At 36.6% G+C, this 7,838-nt stretch overlaps 2 long non-coding RNA genes across 2 annotated transcripts; one reads left to right on the forward strand and one right to left on the reverse strand.

Moving 5' to 3' along the window:
* Positions 1-2,301: 2,301 nt before the first annotated feature.
* LOC137282000 (uncharacterized) lies at positions 2,302-2,632 on the reverse strand. The gene is made up of 2 exons (XR_010956779.1): positions 2,597-2,632; positions 2,302-2,413 (listed from the first exon to the last, which is right to left on the reverse strand). It is a non-coding gene; the product is annotated as an uncharacterized lncRNA (long non-coding RNA).
* A 2,889-nt stretch (positions 2,633-5,521) lies between these two features.
* On the forward strand, positions 5,522-6,421 carry LOC137282663 (uncharacterized). The gene is made up of 3 exons (XR_010956828.1): positions 5,522-5,574; positions 5,769-5,900; positions 6,177-6,421. It is a non-coding gene; the product is annotated as an uncharacterized lncRNA (long non-coding RNA).
* The last annotated feature ends 1,417 nt before the right edge of the window (positions 6,422-7,838 follow it).

Raw genomic sequence — 7,838 nt, forward strand, 5'->3', positions numbered from 1 at the left:
TATTTCATTCCGTGCAGAGATGTACATCTGGCGGTGGACTTACTTACGCCAGCATCAGTCCGCAGCACGCCTCTTTCTTTTTGCGTTTCTGACCTCTGAACAGTACCAAGGTGCTGTATCTTGAGGACGAATTAGCTTGATTTTGATTGGTGCATGCTTATTCAGTAGCTCGTGCAATGTTTTATCAAACAATGCTGCCAGTTCATTAACACCATCAGGAGGAGAACGAAGGAGTGCTGATGCCTTCAGAGCATTTATGAAATGCTGAGTATTAACGGACTTCAGATTCCGGATCTGAGCTTCCTTCTTGATGACGGGAGGCCTGCTAAAGTTAACATGACACGTGATCATAAAATGGTCCGACATCTGTCACTCATCGACTGAGACTCCAAGAATAGTATTATCATCTCTAGGCACTATCCAGTCAAGAACGTGGCCAGATTTGTGTGTGGGCTCAGCAACATGTTACTTTAAGGCATGAGAGTCAAGAGTTGTTTGTCAGTTTATTTTCTTTTTTGTCAAACTGGACATCGAAGTTTCCCAGAATCAGGTAGGTTCCAGTCTTGCCATCTAAATAATCACACAGTGATGAAAACTCTGCACAGCAAAAATAACCTGGTTTCCGCAGTGCGGAAACCTGACGGAAAGTGGACTGAAACTTAAGTTTCCACCAAGAATCCAGTGAGTTTCCGTTCTTTTACACTGAGTTTCCGCAATGACGGAAACTTTCAATTACCCACTTTCTAAGGGTTTCCGCACGGTATCCGTTACCCATGCTCCAACAAGTTTCCATTGAGTTTCAGTTAAGTTAGAGATCCATCAGGTTTCCGCAGGGTTTCAGTCACCAAGACTCCATCAGGTTTCCGCAGAGTTTCAGTTACCAAGACTCCATCAGGTTTCCGCAGAGTTTCAGTTACAAACTGACCTACATATTTTCCGCAGAGTTTCTGTTGCCAGAAAACTTTCCACAGCATTTCATTTACTCGGGTTCACAGGAGTCATTCAATGTGTGTCATTGCATATAACATTCTTGTTACTCCTAGTTGGCAAAGACAATATAAGGAGTTTGTGTACAATCATCACGTATACATAAAGAAAAACAAAAGATACAATAAGATTCACTGTTTATTTTTAGACAAATATGGATCAAACATATATCTAATAAATAATTAAAAGATATAGCATTAGATAACAGATCAACATTTGTAACTTATAACAAAAATATTTCTAAAAACATGCTATAACAGCTGCATCCCTTGACTCCTCCTGCACCTCCTCACGCTGACACAGAAAGACACACCCCAGTTAGTCAATGCTAAACATATAATAACACACACCATGCAATACAATACAACAATGAAATAAAATGCAATAAAGAACTTAGGTTACATTGAAAGTACAAAAACTGTATTTAAAGTAAATAAAGGTCTCTTGGAAAATAGATAAAAATTAAGATTGAATACAATTGTATTAATTGAAATACAATCAGAATATCAAAACTATTAAAGTTTTACATTGAGAATAATTCAAATTTAATTGATCACAGATAAAATTGCGTTCATGTGATCGATTAGCTATTTACTAGCCCACTTGGGCATCCTTCAGCGGATATCTCTGTCATTCTGGTTGGATGCCGCATCCTGGTCTTCATGTTGGCCTTAGCTTTGGTGGTGGCGTTAAAAATTGTGGCTGAGTCCAGTGCAGACGTCTTGAGTTTAGATTTCCAGGTAAAGGGGTAAGAGAGCAATAAATTGGCATCTCCGTCATCACTCACAACTGGTGAAGTCATTTCCAAGGTAAGTATAGTTGAAACCCTTTCCTTTCGTCGATCTGGCCAGTCAATAGTTTTCAAGCTTTTCATGCACAGTGCAATTTTCTGAAAATAAAACAAAAATCAATCAACAGATAAACCATAATGCCAAGATGGATTGCAAATTATTAAAAAGGAAGTTTCGTGAAAAATTATTTACTTGATTAATCACCCGAACACAAGTTAAGCAGTTCATCATGTTTAATGGCATATCCTATTTTCTTATGGACACACAATCTGTTGCTCTGAAGTGACATGTAGTCATGTGAAGTGTAGTAGCATGTTTATATATCATCATTAACTGACATGATTCTTATGTTATGATTTATGAAATTATGATCTGAATCATGTGTTACATATCTTAAGAATGTAAAAAGCAATAATCCATAAACATTTTAAATGTATATTTCCGGAACTTTTAGAATCTGTCATCAGACATTGTAATGAGAAGAATTGTTACATGTTATTATTCGAATAGATATACTTACGGATTTCATTCTTTTCTTTTTTTTTTTTTTGCTACTGTTCTGTGTGACACTTTCTTTCCGGTTTCTTGTCTACTGTGATCATCACGCCTGTTCCGCCACACTCTACAAATCGCTTCTGAAAATAAATGTTTAAAGTACTCTACAGCATGTTTCACACATTTTAGTTCATCTGTTAGACAAAGGTATTTATATATGCCATGCTGGCTGGGTTACTGAAGTTAACATCGATAAATCTGTCTTTACACTATTAATTAAATCATTAACTATTTATAATGACAGGCAGGTGAGTGAAAATTACCTTCACAAGATCCTACTGACCATCCTTGGTCGTGATATAGTCACTTGTTTCTTTGACTGCTATATTCATAGAGTCCTCGTCATCGGCTTTACTGAAATAAAAACAAATGTCATTTTCCTTGCACTTCATTCAATCATGCATTCAATACAATGTCTAATTAAAATTAAAGATTGTCAGTGAAAATTATACAACCAACTACAGATTTATCACTTTGAATACATATATTGTTCTGAAAGTTTACCATTTTGTAGTTAAATGATTTAAAATAACTTCCAAAAAGGCTACCCATCCTTTGTGTTATTTCGTGCAAATTCTATGTACATCCTGTTTGCCAAAGTTATGCAACCGGTAAGTGATGTTTGCCAAAGTTATGCAACCGGTAAGTGAACAACTGACATAAAGATCATGCTAAAAGAAGTTTAGTTATATCACATGACATAACCTTGCAGCAATTAAGCATTGTAAAATCAAGGGGTCAGTTTGATGGCAATTTCACACAGGTGTAATGTTAAACTGATTTAGTTTACCGGCTATTCAAATCCATTTGCAAATGATGCTGTCACATATTTTTCATTTTGAGAAAACGTACGTAGGAATAAGTGAATTAATGAAATATTCAAAGTGAAATTACCTAGTAACATGAGCACATACCTTCGATAGACAAGGTTGATCCTCCAGGAGCAGTCGTGTCAAGATTTTTCTCACAACAGCCTGAAAGATTAAATCAAATACGTTAAATATATATATATGATTATGGTCAACACATATGTATTAAATTACTGAAAAATTACATGAAATTTCAAATGTATCCTACGCAAAGCTAACAGTTTCTTATATGAATTTAGTGTTTGCCTCAAATAGTTCAGAAACACATCTAACCCCTCTGAGCGAATTTGGGGGTAAACAATTTCATTTCACTAATGATCCAGGATTTCATTTAATAAAATACACCGAAATGTTGTCATTGTACAAGCCCATCATTTTTATCATTCTTTAAAATATATCTGAATAGGTGAAATATATCTTGCAATACCCAGTAAACCCATGAGTGAACCACTACATATGGCGGATCTTTGTGATGCAGATCGTAATTCATCCCCTCGCCCCCCCCCCCGCCCCCCCTCACACACACACACACACCTTTTTGTAAAAGTGTTAACCGAGTTGCAACGCTAAAATTTGCAAACTATTAACAGGAGCACTAAAATCAAAAGTCTGCCCCTTTAAACTTAAATAAATACTTGTGGTTAGTACTAAGATAGTTACTTAAAAATACAAGCTTGGTGTATTCTATACCATGTCGATCTATTGAGATGGAATATAAACAAACTTATTTTTCAGGCCTATTTTACTTACATTTTACGGTAACATTTAAAAATAATACGAACGGAAATATACATTCGCGGGATAAACTTTAGAATCTATCCGGATGCAATAATTCTTTAAACGTTATTTGACAATAAAAAAACCTCGGTCTTACCTGACACATCCGAGGTACTCCGAGTTTCTCGCATCCGTTCTCTGCTTTCTTCTCCAAGTCGCGAATTCTTTCGTCGAGTGCTTTTGGGGAAAGTGAGGTGGCCATGGCCAAGTTTACACGACGCAGCCATCTTATGCTTAAAGTTTTGAAAATAATTGGTAGGAAAACAAATTTGTTCCTACCCGCCAAACAAGATGGCGTCTCGCTAACACTCACGGGAAATAGACAGTTTTGTCATTGTTTTTTTTAAATAAATCTAATGTGACCATTTGACAGTAGATTTCCTCGTTCTACAACAAAAGAGGAAGGTACACCCTGTTGTGAGTTGTTTTTGTAACAATTAGATAGTCTCGCGTGGACGTGATCCTGTCGCCATTCGCTTATTTGTTTACATTGCCGACATCAAAGGGGAGTGTGAAAAGTGGAATTCAGCGGATTGAATGTAAGTACTCAAAGTGACAACAGTGGGCAGTTATGGTTTTAGCAGTCTTTTCATCGCATTAGCGTCACTGATTGTTTTTTCTCAGTGTCAAGCATCAATATGTAGGCCTTGTGATTATTAACAGTGATTAATTGTGAAAACATGTTCACCTTACTTTAACAGGCCTTACTTTAATTTAGCACTCATGGGAAACTTTTGTGGCAAATAAGTTATTTTCTAAAATCCTGTCAGGAGAAGGGAGTATATATTTCTCCTGGATGGACCCCCCCCCCCCCCCACGTACCATGTAAGTAATTTACGCACAGTGCTCAAAACATGCACGGGGGTTAGAAATATTAACATTGCTTGTTCTTTACAGTTATACACCCAGATCTACTATCCCTATCTACCCTTTAAGTTAACTTGATGAATACCTTTACTACTATTACTAATATAATTTGGTGATGTGTCACAATTTCTTTCAAACCTTAATTCATTTGTCAATGTGAATGGAGAATGAAGCACAATCCCACTGACCCTTTGGCTATGATTTGTACATGCATAATTTCTGTAGACTATTCGTGGCACTTTCTGCTGCAGGGACACAGTTCTTTGTGGACATTGCGACAAGTAATTGTCAAGAACGACAGCCTAAAATCACGAGAAATAAGTTTCTGAAATATGGTTGGTTTCTACAATATTTGTTTTAACATGGGTACCCAGAGATATTCCGTATATATGTCTTCGTTATATCTATTCATACAATCTGTACTCCAGAAATATTTCAACCAAGTCACATTATACATTTATTAGTTCATCAAATTATCTAGTATCTTATGTTCTGTGTCAGTCCTGTGTATCCAATTGTACCAGTTAATCAGTTTGATGATTTGATATTTGTTTTATAACCATTAAAACCTTGTCCATCAGTACATGTTGCATGTGTTAGCCCTACAATGCATTGACATTATCATCACACCTCAAGTTTCATATTTCTGAAAGAATCATTGTGTTATTTGATTTACAGATATGGATTGTGGACCAACAAACTCGGAGAATGACATGACGCCTTCATTGGTATTTATAATTCACGCTATATTATCTGTTATATGCCCGGTAAGGGAATCTCTTTTATAACAATATTATTCATATAGCTTTATAATGAAGCGGACACTATGTAAATACATACAACAAACCTTTTTGACCTCACTCAAAGTGTAAACTGTACATGGATTCAAGCGTAATATATTCATATATATTTTAAATTCCAGGAGAAATACGGCTTTTCTGTCCTCACTGCCAGACTTCTGTTTCAAGAGAAACACGTTATCTCCATCTCCGTAACGACAAGATGTTTGTTAGTTTGTAAAGATTTTTCGGGTGAATGACAAATGTTTCATCAGGTTAGTCATCAAAGAATTTTTAGATTTCACTAAAAATCGAGTTTGCACTGTCACTTTGCTATCCATATTTAATGTATGTATCATACATGTAACTGTAATAACTGAAAGTGAGCAAATGGTAATACGTATTTAATATTTGTAATACATGTTATCTGCATTATCATATATATTGCTGTGTTTCATTCATTGGAAATGTCAGATTTTACAAGCTTTTCTTCAGTGAATTGTCTGTCAGTTGAATTGATGATTCAAACTGAATGTCCTTTTCCTTTCCAGACACTGACAGTGACCAAGATATTAACAGCACATTCAAGGTTTGCGAGCTATTACCACCACAATGTGAGAGCCTGATTGATTCGGATTCAGATGTTTCGCCAGATATTAACCAGGACTCGCATACACCAACAAACATCTACAAAAGAACAAAGCACATTGTGTAGTGGCTAGCTCGTCTTCATTCAGTGTGCCTACTTCCTGAGCAATGCTTGTGTGGAGAGAATTCTGTTACTCTTCTCTGAGTGCCCCAGTTTCTTAATACAGCGAATTGTGTGCTACTGCAACTGCCCTGTTGCATTAAAATGTGAGCTTTTCTAAGAAATGAAACAGTTGAATCATAACATTTCCAGAGTTTGTTTTTTGTTCAAATAAATATGTAATAAATATAACAAGATAATACAACATATTTCAGTTTTCTAAACTAAGCGATTTCTCATTGTCATCTTCCTTGTACAGAAACCTAGCGGAAACCTACATTACCCGAGATCCACAAGGTTGCCGCAAGACCAGAAACTTACTCACTCCAGCTATAAAGGTTTCAGTAAACTGAAACTAAATGGAAACTTCCAGCTACAGTTTCAGTTGACGGATACATGACGGAAACTAAGTCTTGTTAGTTTCAGTTGTGGAAACTATGCGGAAACTCTCATTGCGCGTTTCCTGAAACTGAAACCTAGCGGAAACCTACATTACCCAGTATCCATCAGGTTTCCGCAAGAACGGAAACCAAGTTATTTTTGCTGTGCTGTATGAAAATCTGAGTTTTTCAGATTATTTCCTTTTGAGGGTGGGGGTCTATATAGACAGAAAGTCTTCAATGTCTTTTTCCCGAAGCTGATGACAGCCACCATGTACTCAAAAGTAACGAATCTATCAGTGAGTTTAGAGAAACTGATAACCATGTCCTTCTTATGTATCATAGCTATACCTCCGCCTCTACCACTAAGTCGAGGTACATGGTGAAGTTTGTAACCAATTGGTGTGATCTCAGAGCATTTTGACTCATCTCCAATTACTGACAACCAAGTTTCAGTTAAGAAAAGAATGTCAATGTTTGATTCTATGATGTAGTCAGCAATTTCAACAGTTCTAGCAGACTGAGCATTCCATACGCTTATTATCTTCAGACTATCAAGGGATGGCTTTTGCTGTAGGAGAGTCCAGGATTTAACACCATCGGCATTCTGTCTGCAAGAAACATATCTAAAACAGACAGATAATTTAAAGTTACGTCAGTTTGAAGCGTATCACTATTTTGCCCCTCCAAGGGATAGGGCTACTTCAGGTTCTACTATCCTTATACGGCAGGATGTTATTCACAGCCCTATTACACTTAAAACTAATCTACAAGCTGTTGCAGTGCGACTGACTCTGGGAGTAGCATCTACATGATGCTCTCTGTATATCCCACCTTCCTTAACACTTCAGCAGACAGATCTCCAATCACTCTATGACCAACTCCCGAAGTCATGTGTTATTATGGGTGACTTAAACGGTCACAACCCACTCTGGGGCAGTACTAACATTAATACTAAAGGCAAAATACCCGAAGATTTCATTTCAAATAATGATCTGTGCATATTTAATGATGATTCAAACACATATCTGCATCCTGCAACTGGCACTTATTCCTCTCTAGATTTGTCTCTTGCAGATTCTAAC

The sequence above is a fragment of the Haliotis asinina genome, chromosome 4 (genome assembly GCF_037392515.1).
Source record: "Haliotis asinina isolate JCU_RB_2024 chromosome 4, JCU_Hal_asi_v2, whole genome shotgun sequence".
In the NCBI taxonomy this organism is placed as follows: Eukaryota; Metazoa; Mollusca; class Gastropoda; order Lepetellida; family Haliotidae; genus Haliotis; species Haliotis asinina.